This window comes from Periplaneta americana, chromosome 2, assembly GCF_040183065.1.
Source record: "Periplaneta americana isolate PAMFEO1 chromosome 2, P.americana_PAMFEO1_priV1, whole genome shotgun sequence".
Lineage (NCBI taxonomy): Eukaryota > Metazoa > Arthropoda > Insecta > Blattodea > Blattidae > Periplaneta > Periplaneta americana.
In genome coordinates, this window is record NC_091118.1 from 97708795 (window position 1) to 97723862 (window position 15068).

The following is a 15068-nucleotide window of genomic DNA, read 5'->3' on the forward strand; positions in this document are numbered from 1 at the left end:
AATAAAAAAGTAATTTAATAAAAGGTCACAACATTTTGAAGGTACGCAGGCCTGTGATCTTTCTTCGTCTTCGGATGAAAGAAACATGGTGAGAGTAAAAAAGTATCCTAGTCTTAGGATCGTGTCAGGTGGCTGAATCCATGTGCTTGACCAACGATTAAGAACAGACTCAGAACATTCTGTTTTTATTCAAAGATAAAAGTAGTTCAACCTTGTAAATGTTGCGAATATTATTAGCTATATAATTTTTCAACAGATCCTGTAGGATTTTCATGGACAAGCGGCTAGAAGGCAGCTTCTTTTACGTGTACTTTGTTTTTTTCCTACCTTTCTCAATGCTATATTATTGCCAAATTATCAGTTTATAGGTTTTGAACTGGGACTAGAGCTAGGATCTCGGCGTAGAAAGCTTGTTTTGTTAACGGTGGAGCCATTACCTATTTTACCTGCCTTTCAGCAAGGAATATTCGGAATGAATAACATTTAAAAAGGAATGTTGCAATATGAACATTTCCTGTAATAAATCCTAAGTTTGACAATGGCAACAGTTGATAAATAATATTAGGGCCTACATTTGAAGACATGTTAGAACAAGTACCTAAATTTGTAGTTCTATATCGTATGACGAGAGAATTTGTGTTGATGCAGATGAAGATAATGACTAGATGACGACTGTCTTCCTTTGAACGCGAATAGCATATCATGAGATTACAATATCAATGGTCTCATTTTCTCAGGGAGAACAATTACTCCTGGCTCCGCTTCGTAATCTGCGTACGTAATTGATACGGCGAGTCATGTCGCTTACAGCTGCGCATGACCGCAAGCTGTCCCCCAGCCTTCATTCTGATCGCGATCATTTTCATAGTTTTCTTGAGGTTAACGGTAAACGTTTCTGACATTAATTCTGATATTCAAATAGCTGTGCCTCTACGAATGTTGCTGTCAAATTGCACAACCACAATGGAGGTGTAAGCTACGTTATCGATTTTTTATGTCGACTGTCCACTGCCTCACAATACTCCCAGCCCCGGTTGTTACACATCTGCCTGTACATTTTTAACGTTGTTAAATAGTTGTGGATGGAACGGTAGTGTTTTGCATTACCTCTCCTAACACAGAGAACAGATTCAATAAAGAATACATCATCTTGTTGATGCACTGTCGTGTTGAGCAGAGTAGAAGCGTGGGTATTAGAGAAATTATTATTGGTTTCATATGTTTAAGGTAAAATTTCGTTTTGTTAAATGGGTTCTAACTCGAGCTCTCTAAGGCCTTACTCAGCAAATAGAATGTCTCTGCACTATATATAGTATTATTAGGTGGTCGAATGGTTTTCAGACTTGCCATTAGATTACGAGTTTGCAGACCTCCTTTGCAGGACAGGTACCTTTCCAACACGGGACACCCAGATTTACTTTTCCTCTGTAGGAAGCTGTGCTTAAGATTTTTCTCACGCTTAAAATTTCATTACCCTAGTCCGAGTTTGAACCCATGATCTTGGAGTCAGTGACAAGCATGCTCTTCACTAGATCACCGAGGACGATATTTATATTTTAAGAAACCTCGATACCGGCAGGTGAAAAACAGATAGCAAATGAACAAAGAAAAAATAGTATGATCTTATGCCATAGATTACTTGACATTTGCCTTACAGTTGAAAAAACCCAACCGGGTAATCAACCCAAGCGGAAATCTAAACGAAGCCCGAACGTAGCTAAGGACCAGTAGGCAAGCGAGTCTGCAAACTGAGCTACACTGGTGGCTCTGCTACAAAAATGTAATTCATAGCAAGCAGTTCCATCAGTTGAGCTATACAAAAATAATTATACAGTGCACAGTAAGCAGATTAATTTCGTTTACAAACCGAAATAATTACCATAAAAGTACCGGTAGGCTACATAAAATAAGCAAGGATATTAATTCAATTTACAAACCTAAATAATTAATCATCGATCTGTATAAAAATATACGATAGAATAGCAAGCACATTAATTTAATTTACAAGCATAAATAATTCAATTAGTTGAACTGTACAAAAATATACAATACGTAGCAAGCAGATTAATTCAATTTACAAGCATAAACCATTCAGTCAATTGAGCTATACAAAAGTAGACAATACATATCAAGCAGATTAATTCAATTTACAAGAGTAAACAATAATAGAATCATAATTATTTATATAGAAATATAAGAAAGAACTGTTCGTATATACTTTAGTTGTTGAAATGTAAAAGTTTTCATTTCAGAGTATATTTGCGAGATACTATAAAACTCTCAAAGATCGTGTTTCATTGTCGATATAATAATAAAAATTGCAAATTCCAAGTTAAAAATGTTGGAAACTTGGATGTTCTGTGTTAGCATTAGTTTTGTGTATATGAGCGCTTAATTGAAATTAATCGTGTAATTGGGTGCTAGTGTCGTCTGGCGCAAATTGTACTTGAATAAGACCTACTATGTTGTAATATTGTTTCGAAAGTGATTGGTCAGTCTTTATTCAGAGTCTACACACTGCGCCTGAAGTTTATATTTACATTAACAAGCAATAATAACATAATTATGTATTTGTAGCCAGAAACTTTTGTTCTTTAACATTAGATTATAGAAATACCGGATCCGTGACAAGTTACTTTCGAGTACGGTAGTCTTTTGCATTAAAATTTCCCTGAATTCTTATTGCAGTTCATTTACCTTTTCTATTATAAAGGAAGAGTGAAATATTCTTTTATCACAAATTTCACAGAATCTACCTCTAATCGAACTCTGGTCTTCTTTGATGAGAAGTCATCTAATGTTAGAACTACTGTTGGACTTTGTCAACTGTAATGCGAAACTCAGTATTTTTACTACACCCTCAATAAGGTGGTTGTTTATTAGAGTAATATTTTTTGTAGTAGAAAATTACAAAACATTTACTGATGAGCATCTGAATCTCAAGATTCTTTCGAATTCATGGGAAATTGTAAAATTCTTAGATGCCTGTGTGTCATATAAGCTGCGACTCGTACCTTCACTTTCAGAAACATCCCATTCAGGTGCAAGGTAACTGCGTTATTACAAAAGTGAAAAAACGTATGCCATAGCGTCTAATCGTAGGGCTACTATTTAAATTTTGTTGAAACTATCATTGTCACATTTACAAAATTCTCACTAGTATTTTCATGCAAATAAATTCTATAAATATTTAATAGATCATACATGATATTTGCATCAGGTAATCGACTGAGTAAAGATAAGGCTATGGACAAATTATTTGTCATAATTTTACGTAAAAGCAGGTTTTTCTTTTTACGTAGAACTACGTCCTTCCTCCAATGTAGGTGAAGGGGTGCGTACGAAGTTTTGGTTGGACCATGTGCTTGAGGGACGGCGAAAATGATCGTCTTAGCGACTTCAGCGCTGCGCCACGGTATGAGTTAAGGCCGATTGCGTCACTGTGACTTGAGATATGGAAGCGAGCAGTACCTCGTTCTGTAGCTTAAAGGCAACGATCTCAGAGAATAAAAGTAACATTTTTCTGCGAGTTAAATTATGAGAGTTACGAGGCTCAGTTTTTGAGAGTAATAGTGAAAATTTCAAACATGTCCAAGAAATTCGGAGCAAAATACCATCGCGGCCACTGAGAGGGTAACCGATGGTACAAGGATTCATAAAAGACCACATATCTCGGAAGCCGCATATTTCTGAGTTGGAGGATAATAACAGGAGATGTTATCAGTAAGGGACAGGATTTCTTTTTCGGAACCCCAGATATTCTCTCTCCTCCCAGGGAAACTACCCCAAAATGTTTCTTTTGTGCTTATAAACTGTCGTCTGAGGCCGAGTTTGAAATTTCGAACCTCAGATCTAATTAAACTTATTCAATCTGTTTTTATGCCCTTGTGAAAAGAACTGAGATACTTGGCTTTGTTGAAAATTTTCGCGGAGAGAAAGCCTTGACAGCTCGATAAACGTCAGTAACATACGCACAGAATAAATTCCTGAGTGTGAAGAAGAGGGTGCGTGTCAAGGTAGAAACCAGCAATCAAACTCACAGCATTCTGCTTCTTTGCGGGGATATTTTCATCGCGGGAGTCAGGCCTCTATTTTTAAGTCGGTTGGGTTTTGTCGCAGCGTTTTGAAAGGTGATTCAGTAGAAGTCTCGTTGTTATGAACTGTAACCGACGCTGGTTAATCGTACGTCTTCTTCACTTGGGGCCAGAAGGTCTTCAGTAATATTTCCGATCTGAATTTTTTGGAATTGTTGAATGCCTATATTATTTTATTTGTAAATGTCTAGACTGTCATATCTGGCATCTGAATATGATGTGCATAGTTTCTTTTTACGTTTGGGGTGTTAAGTCATCTAATATAAAATAATCTGTTTAAAGTTGTATTAAACTGTTATTACAATGATTTTACTTGGTCCACCCCATAGTGAGCTAGTGGACCAAGTGGGTCAAATTTTGATCACGTGGTATTCCAGACAATTTATGGTCTGATTCTTTTTAGCTCTAAACGTTATTAACACTCTTAGAGATGAAGGCAACAACATATAATATATACAGTCACGAAGCTCAATATGTAATAAATATGCATTCATAGATAGTTGCTAACCACTAGGATCGCTACTATTGCCTCATTACACACAATGCGAAATAGTACCTGCACAGTCTATTGTTCCTAGCAACCTCAACAACTCAAGCTTCATGACTGTATATACTAGAATGTGATATTATCATAAAGAGAGCTCAAGAATAGTTGAACAAGAAATTTCTCTTGAAGTAAAATATTTTCTGGTGCCGCGAGATGATATTCTATCAACGAAATATAAATAGTTCCTTGTCAGAGCTATGTTGGAAATTTACTGTTCTTGTAAATTTATAATTTGTATCTTCATTTATTAATTCTGTGAACGATAACACTTCTAATATTTCTGTATGAAACTAATCTTGAATGTTTGAAACGAATGATAAAGATATAATACAGTCAGCAGAAACGAGATACTTGAATTCGGTCAAGGAATGTACATTATTCTACCATATTAGAAATGACGATGTAACGTAAAAATGGAAAGCATATTTATTCCGCCACATAATGATAACGATAACAGAGATAAAAGGACAGGACTTTATGTTTTGTTTGTGTTGTTAGATTTTTTATGTTCTTTTATTGTGTGTGGGCGAATTGTTATATACGGTGTTTTATTATTTTATGAAAGAAGATTTGAAGTATAAATTAGTTTCTTTTTGTTTTTGTAATTTATTTGTGAAACTTACGTTGTTGTTGGGCAATTCTGATATTCCATATAAAGAAATACAAAAAATAAACTAAAAGCTAGCAAAATAATACTAAGAAATTATAGAACTGTAAATGTCTGCTTTTTAATAAATAATTGTGCATGTTCAAGAGTGGAAAAGTATTGCAGTAGGAGCAGGGTGGAACCTAAACCATGGAGCGAGAAAGTAAAATTATGGTTTATAATTTTATAGTTTGAAATAAAAAGTGATTATGTATTTTCCTTAACTTGCAGTTTATATCATTTTGGTCGTATTGAGCGTTTTATTATGTTCGAAATTAACTATCATTTTATGTTAAAAATCACTAGGACTATGTGAATCACGAAGCCTACTATATTACATTCGGAAACGGTAACATGGATAAAGTAATGCCGTATATTCAGGCAATATGTGTCTTAATATCATACGAGTAGAATTTGTGGCCAGAAAAAATTGTTAGCAGGTTTGACCTATAATAATTCACAGATTGCCAATTATCGTCCGCAACAGTTACTACTATGTTCTTGAGGATATGTTTGGTCTTAACATTTGACATGACAAAACCTTTCACATAGCAGATTTCTGATCTCGCAGCATTTTAAATAAACTGAGACATAAATTATTATTATTATTATTATTATTATTATTATTTTATTATTCATAAAAACCGTTGAAAATTACTGTTTAGTTTGCGTAATTTTTTTATTTCCAAAATCGTACCTAAAGAAACCCCTGAATTTGTATGAAACTTGGCATTTATTAAAATATGTAGGCTATGCAATAGCTCTGAGATGAGGATTGAGGAAACTTTCATTATCGATTCTTAATAGTATACAGTAGGCTACTTCTAGTAAATGGTAACAGAAGGAAAACTTCTGAAAGCAAAGGTAAGGTCTGTGCAAATGAATGATTTTACAATGAAAGTTATGAAATTCAAGTGAAATATTTACGAGTAATAGTGCACAAATGGCGCTCAGTTAGAACCTCGGCTCCTCAGATTGGAGTTACGAGTTCAAATCCTGATGAGTCCAGGTGGAATTTGTGGACAACAAAGACGGCGGTGGGAACAGTTTTTCTTCGGGGTGCTCTAATTTCATTTGTCATCATCCCATCATTAAATTTATCCATATGCCAACCAACATCCATAAAGCCGTACTAGTGCTGTGATTTGTCCATAGATTAAATGATCGATGGCATAATCGCCTATTATTAAGTTATTTCATTCTTGAGAGAAATTTGTAGACTTGGCTCAATAAACTTAAGGATAAGACACAGACACATAGCATCCAGTTTATACATTAGAGGAATTATATGTTGGCTTTTATTTATAATTTATTCAGCTACCCTTTATTACTTAGGAAAGTCCAGGATAACAGAGAGGGTTTGGAATTGAACGGGTTACATCAGCTGCTTGTCTATGCGGATGACGTGAATATGTTAGGAGAAAATCCACAAACGATTAGGGAAAACACGGGAATTTTATTGGAAGCAAGTAAAGAGATAGGTTTGGAAGTAAATCCCGAAAAGACAAAGTATATGATTATGTCTCGTGACGAGAATATTGTACGAAATGGAAATATAAAAATTGGAAATTTATCTTTTGAAGAGGTGGAGAAGTTCAAATATCTTGGAGCAACAGTAACAAATATAAATGATACTCTGGAGGAAATTAAACACAGAATAAATATGGGAAATGCCTGTTATTATTCGGTTGAAAAGCTTTTATCATCCAGTCTGCTGTCAAAAACTCTGAAAGTCAGAATTTATAAAACAGTTATATTACCGGTTGTTCTTTATGGTTGTGAAACTTGGACTCTTACTTTGAGAGAGGAACATAGGTTAAGGGTGTTTGAGAATAAGGTGCTTAGGAAAATATTTGGGGCTAAGCGGGATGAAGTTACAGGAGAATGGAGAAAGTTACACAACACAGAACTGCACACATTGTATTCTTCACCTAACATAATTAGGAACATTAAATCCAGACGTATGAGATGGGCAGGGCATGTAGCACGTATGGGCGAATCCAGAAATGCATATAGAGTGTTAGTTGGGAGGCCGGAGGGAAAAAGACCTTTAGGGAGACCGAGACGTAGATGGGAAGGTAATATTAAAATGGATTTGAGAGAGGTGAGGTATGATGATAGAGAATGGATTAATCTTGCTCAGGATAGGGACCAATGGAGGGCTTATGTGAGGGCGGCAATGAACCTTCGGGTTCCTTTAAAGCCAGTAAGTAAGTAAGTACCCTTTATTACATGTATGATTCCTATAGAACCGAGATAGTACGTAGAGAGACTTTTGCCGCAGTTCAATCTGGACTGGAGGCAAGATGCTTTCTTCTGTATGTGAATTTTTTAATGTTTGTACTGTGTCATATATGTAGAAACATCCTAAGTTTCGGAGCTATGCGTAGACTTCGTTATCAGAGAAGTTAAGGAAATGAGATTCCATTATCATGAGCTAGCTGTTGTCTAGGAGTGGATCTAGCGTAGACAGTATCTGATTCAGTTGTGGAAAACAACTTCTGGTAGGGGATCCAATAGACAGGTTTCCATTTTCATGTCTTATTGATGTAGCTGATAAATAATTAAGAAAAGTTGGATTATTCCAAATCTATAACAAGATTTAAAAAAATAAAATAAAATAAAAATCTCACATTACTTTGGACATTTTTAAAGTCATGAAACAGTTACAGTTATGAACAAAACGTTGGTGCCATTCTTAGAGCATGGCCATGCATGGTACACTAGAAATTACACATTTTTTCCTCAACATAAACGCTACTTTATCACATTCCTCTCTTATGTTAACTAAACCATTTCCTATGCTGATGCAGAATTTTTACTTTTTTTTCATGCTCAATTCTCTTCTTTTCTGATTCTGTCTAATCCAAGACTGAGTCACTATTTTAAATTTTTATCACTGTAGTTTTGTATCGATGAGTTAGGCTTCTTTTGAACAACGTAAATTATGTGACTTTTAGTAACAAAATTAACCAGAATAGCACATAAAATACCGATTTAGATTTTAAACATGTTTACCTTTCTACTAAAATTAATAAATACAGGTCTTAATCTAACACAAGACTCTGTGATAAAAACTGCCTGTAATAATTACACTGTCTTGTCCTAGAACTCATTTTTTCTCCAAGAATGTATCACAGATTAATTCCCTGGGATAAAATGACAGTTCACCTCCTCATGTCACGTTCACTGAAAACAGAGAGTTTGGAGGCTAGATAAATCTAAAGCGGGCCATCCTTACCGGTACCTTATTTTCTCTCTAGTGGTCGTTAGTCGTCAGTGAATGATGAGACAGTCTTTTGGGTGAAAGAAGAACTTTGGAAGTGAGAGGTTTGAATGAAGATATTATCACAGGGTTAACCTGAACAATCTTTAATTTATCTTATTAACTCAGCAGTCATTAATCGTCGTTGTATAAGACTGTTGCGGCACTATGAATCTAGCATGTAGCAGTCAAGGTCTGTACAAAATAATGATCCCAGAATTATAAAAAGATTCCGGGTTTCCCGGTCGCGTGAGGTATTGTTTCTAATGTTTCATAAATAGTTAGACTACTTCCTTCAGGTCATACGGCTCGAAAACTTAAGGACTCCTGTAGTTTCAAACGGTAGAATAATTATCGTTATTAGCACTAGCGAACTGGTCCGTACTGCCTCCAAACACAATTAGGCATTCTAAAGTTATTCTTTTCTTTTTATTTGGTATTTTCTGCAAATTGTCGGTAGTCGAGTGTCTGAATTCGTAACAAGCGGTCTTTCAAATTGTTCCTTTATTTATTAATAATAGAAGAATCAAAATAAGCCTACTGATAATCCTATCAGTATTTGATTCTTCTACACAACTTATTACCAGTCAGATTAGTGAAATATGTTACTAGTCAGCGATCTATGCAATGGAGAGGGAAGAAAGTGGCCACCCTTCCCCACTATTTCCTGGCTTAGTTGTCTCTTAAGTGATGCCTTATTGGCATGTCTTTGGACAGTTGACTGAACAACAAAAACTTATCACCGTAAGAGCTTGAAGTCTAGTAATCGTGAATTAGTTTGGAGAGACTGACAAAAATCACGAAATTTAAGAATAATTACCAACCAACCAATCACACCACATGACGCATAACCTAAATTATGTAATTTTGTTTCAAGTATAACACCAAAAAGGGCGTTTGCATTGTCACGATTTCAGTTCAAATATGAGGAGGCCAACCTCCAATAATATGAAATCGTTATAATAAAACACAATAAAAATTATTAGATTGATCGGCTAGTAAAGATTTTGGTCTTCTGTGTGGACCTATGTTGTTATAGTTCCCAAGAATGTTGAGAAGTGGATTAGATGCTCCTGTATATGACTGCCATAGAGATGAGCAATGCTTCGGACTATAATGCTTTGGACTCAGGCCCTCGTGAAGTTAAAATACCGAACTCGAGAATGGAACTCAGGTCTTCCAATTGCCATTCAGTGTTGAACTTTCGACCGCCTGACCAGAGTACCTACTACTGAGACAATCGTCTCAACAATTCCTATATACAGTACATGTACAGGATTTATTCGAAGTTCGTGTGTATGTGTGTTAGTTCACGGAGTGGATAGCATTTCGGCAGGGCGACGCATCCTTAAACAAAATACTTTGGAGTGCAGCTGTGTCGGTATATTTACATGTCTATGTCGGGCAGCTAGGGAGCTTTGTGTATATCATGACCTGCCGTAATGTACACACACGCTGGGATGTGTGGTTTGTTCCCATCTCCAACATCCTGCTACCCTTTTCGTTCTCCTGTGATTGGAATCGCGTGTCTGTGTTTTGATCCTATAGCAACAGGACTTCATCAGCAGCATGTTTGCACTTTGCATTCTCGTGTACTTCACTATGCTATAGTATGGATATAGCTTTGCAAAATATGGACTGCGAGAAAGTAAAGAAAACACCCTCTTGTCGAACATAGTGATTTTATACGTGTCTTCTATCTGTATGCGTGCGTGTAATTGTGTTCAGGCGTGTGTGCAACCATATATTTATGCGTGTAAGCTTGCAGACATGCATGCGTGTACGCATCAAGCTAGACATGGAGGGTGATCTCAAGGCTGATTTCATTTATATTAGATATTGATAATCACAGTCTTCAAAAAAAAAAAAAAAAAAAGGAATACTGCTGTGGTAAAAAAAATATATGATTTTATCTTTAAGAACCAAAGATTAATAACGATGTAAGACTCTTGATTTCGTAAATGATACAAGGCTCCAACAGGCTGCATAGTTACATTGCTGGTTGAAAGTAATTTAATTGAATTTTCGGGAGGGGGGCATTATGGCCCAGCACTGCGACTTTATACGGTCTATTGCGCTAACCTTCAACCTAGGCGCATTTCCAAATACGCCGGCTGACTATACTAAGTTTCGCTGCAAGCAAACCCCCTCGTCCCTAGGCCAGCCCCCTCCGTGAGTCGCCAACCGGCGTTCGAGGAATGCTACGGAATAACGACGAAAAGGAGAAATGTTTGCGGAATGATATGGGTACCTAATATGGGGAAACGGGAGAACCCCGAGAAAAACACCAACTGCGACCTTGTCCGCGACAAGTGTCACTTGAAAGTTATAGTCGGGATTTAGAATCGTCCCCAGGCCACGTCCATTACCATGTGATGCCTTATGTTGTCAGAAAAGTATCAAGTCTTCAAAAAGTCTAGATGAGGACCTGGTCAACACTCTCGGAGAGAGTCATACTCATTTTTACAGATAATCTCATTCACTATGTAGCACTCGATTCATTAGGAAAGGTGTTCTTTTTAAGTCATTTAAGCTGTATGAGACTGGCACGGCTTCTGACCAGTAAGATTCGAGGTTCTATTTCGGTTAGTTCTGTGAGATTTGTGGTGAAATATATGGTGATGGAGTAGATTTTCCCTAAGTATTTCAATTTCCCAGCTATTCTCATTAAGCGATTGTCTCCTTATCTTCGTACCATATTATCTTACGTGAATAGCGTCTGTAGTTTAACGGGACTTTATTGATATACTACAGACACTAATTAAAATGTGTGTCGATATATGACATGAGAATGGCAGGTTAAACCGAAACATTTAGGGAAAACTCAAAGCCTGAACGGCATAGAACCCTGGTTCCTTAGAGAGAAACGTAGGATAGAATTACGATTGGGCATTTAATTAGAGTTTATGATTTAGTGTGCTACACAAGTAAGTGGTGAGATTTTTGACGTGTGATTAGCGTGGTTCCCAGTATCTACCCAAGACATCACAGGACAAAAAACGAGAAGAAAAAAGTAACGTAAGTGTGCCTTAAAATGAAACTACTGCTTGCAGATTATGCTTGTACTTTACACCATGTATAGATTACTCCTGGATAATTCTAAAGACAGTACGTATATATATATATATATATATATATATATATATATACGTATATATATATATATATATATATATATATATATATATGGGTATGTTAGAAAATTATTAGTTTAATGAGTCTTGAAACTTTCTTTCGTACGACCAGTTTTCAAGTGAGTCAATTTAGACATGTGACATCCATATGTATTTCCTCTGTGTCATCATCACTGTTATGTTAATATATGCTTTCAGACAAGCATTGTCTGCTTATCCACAGCAGTACTGAGTTGGACAGAGAGATCGCAATTGCTTTTTATACCCCTCTATTTTAGTTCAGTATTCGCCTTCTGTAAGATAGTATGATATTATAAGTATGGAGATTTGAAGAATCAGTAATAGTTCAAAAGGAAACATTAACTTATGTGAGAATTGTAACGGCAAATTATCTATGGGATAGATTTTCCTCGAGTGCTTCGGTTTTCCTCAAATTCTCATGCTGTTTTTGCTCCACTATCGCCTACGTCACTGATTCTGAAATTATTTCTGAAAATAGCCTAAAAATACACCACAAATTTTTTGTTGCCCAGATCCGCAGTCCTATCGATATATAATTGAATAATAAAATTAATGACTTCAACGCCTAAAGATAAGAAGTTTAAATCTGTCAATGTATCACAGTCATTGTCTACTACAAGAATGAACTTTTTGGTGTATTGTTTCTCCACTTTTGTGAGCATTGTAACTAACATTATACAATCACAAGAAACGGGATTCCCTAATCGACGTCAAGCAAGACGCTGTTTAAGACAAAACAGGACAAACAAAAAACATGGGGCATACACACAATCCCTATGGAAGTGAAATCGATATCCATTATTCTACAGGGAATTGAACCCGGGCCTGTGGAATTTATGGAAGAGGTAACCTTTACTGTGGCGTCTGTTTAACGGTCCGAATTAAGGATACATGTGTGTATGTATGCTTTATGTTATCTATGTGATTCAGTATTTAAATGTAGTGCTTGAAATATTTAACCGACATGTACTATCGTCCTGGGTTTTTACTATTGTAACTTTGTTGCATGTAAGTTCGTGGAAATGACTCAATTGAGAACTGAGACAACGAATTCTGGCTTCTGGGAAATTGTCGATCGCTCTCCCATAGAAATGAGCTGAATTCATTGTTAGAGAAGAGTTCGCCTGTCTAGAAAGTCTCAGAATACATTTGGGATCTTGATTGAATATCTTAATAAACTCTCGGTATGATAAAGTTTTCTTTCGATTGAATTGTTAACTATATCGATGCAGAAACCATTAAGTTTATTCAGAAAACAAGCAAGTGTTAGTTTAATATTTAAAAGGTATGGATTTGGTTCTGAGACCGAAAATGACTGAATTTTTCTTTAGTTTTTCAGCTTTTTACTACGTACTTAGTCAAAATAATATGACAATGCGTATTTGGCAATGGAAAAAGTCTTTAGTGCCTTAGTTAGGAATGAAGATGTACAATTGAAGAGCTTTCACTCAAAACGAGTTAAGTCCACAAAAATATATATAAAAAACTTTTTTTTCTGTATTCCTAGTATTCTTTGCAATCGTCACAGATATGCTGTATGTCTTCTCTCTAAACTCACTGCCTTTGAGTAAATATCGAGGCAGAAATGTAACAGTTTCATGCAAAACAGGTCCATAGCTCGATTAATCGAAACACGTTAAGTCCTTCCCGCATTTATGCAGGAAACAGAAGTCTTTTGCACCTTCACATTTGTTCAGGAAATAGAAGTTCTTCATGCATGCGCATTTGTTCAGGAAACAGCCGAATATGAAGATGGCCGATGCCAATAAAGACATGGAGAACGACAGAGATTTTCTTAGTGACAAGTCGAAGATTATAGGGCTGGGAAGTTGATGATCTAAAAATCGAAGAAAAATGACCTATAAAATGACCTTAAATTTCTGAAAGTATGACATTAAAATTTAAAAAAAAAATGACCATGATTTTAATAGTAAAATACAAAAAATAATAGCATAATACCGTATGTGGAAAATACATTTTCATCAAACTCAATAACTAACTGTCGCAAAAACTTTTTGTCTGCTCTGTTTTTCTTTCGACATTTTTACATCTTCATTGTGTGATCAAATATGCTGACTGCGGGCACTGCGGCTGCAGTATTTGTTCTGTTGCGTTGAATGGGGGAAGCATGTAGCACAAGTGATCAGGAGTCAAAGCAGATGGAAAGGAAAATTCTTGTAAGCCGAAATCGAACTGCATAAGCAATCTGCAGTAGGTTCTCGAACATAGACTACGAGTAGGACTACACCATAAAAATGTCCTTGTCATAAGCAGAAAAGGGCAAAAATGCAACAAAAAGTAGAACATTTCCTAAGAAATTACCAATAGACAATGAAAGACCGAAAAATGCAAAAAAAAAAAAAACAAACAAACAAACAAAAAGTAAGTAGGCTATATTAGTTCGTGTTGAAGTGAAACGAGTTTGTATTGCATCCTGCATTGTCTATGATGCCTCAGAAAAAAAAAAGAGATTTCATTAGCTTCCTGGCCCTAGTTATAAGTGAAATAGACACTGGCGATTAGAATTATTTGCCAGAAGATATATGCAGGATACAGCAAGCGAGTACGTGGTAAGACAAAATATCATGTTTACATGGTTCCGCTTGCTGCTAGAAGTTTTGCTCCGTTATTGTCAGATGTTCGCCGTTGACCCTAGGACATTAGGTAGCATATTGTTGCATGCATATCGAGATGTATGATGAGAATTTTGTATAAATGTAAGATATAAGTTTGGTATCCTTCCGCACACGAATCAGCTGTCTGATTTGCGTTATTTCATGATCAAATGAAACAGAGCTGGAATAACTTTACAAATATACACGCGGCACAAATTAAGTATATACAGTAGACCTATATGTCACGTTTCATATACACCTAGGGCCTACTACATTTTCACAATTCCACTCAAGGAACATTTCACACAAAATTATCCGTTGTATTCTCAACAATTATGACTACATCCGGCAGATAGGTCTTGAAATATGTATCGCGATGATGCTAATATCTGGAAAGATAAATAAACGAGTTTTCCTAAGGTGAGATCAGTGACAAGTTAGGTTTGTTCAGACTTTTGGAATGCCTTGCTTATACGCTTGTAGGTGGAAACTTAGATTTACTCTGGATCGTAGCGAAGAAAGGAATATTTACCATGGACCTTAGCGAAGAAAGAGTGCAACATCATGGTTGTACAACTGAATAGCCAATGTAATCATTATTTGTGAAAATGTTTGACAAATTCATCGTTTGGAGTATAAAAGAAAAGAAGGTATGTGGCGGGCTGGATGGGTTAATAGCTTTCGCAGTGGTCGTGCCGTCTCTCTTAGATTGGTTTGCTACAATTTAGTGGTTATTTGAATTACTT

The 15068-nt window shown here is 36.0% G+C and overlaps 1 protein-coding gene across 6 annotated transcripts in view; it reads left to right on the forward strand.

The window, feature by feature from the left end:
• Tet (Ten-Eleven Translocation (TET) family protein) overlaps positions 1-15068 on the forward strand; it is a 546910-nt gene that overhangs the window by 65662 nt on the left and 466180 nt on the right. The window lies entirely within an intron of this gene.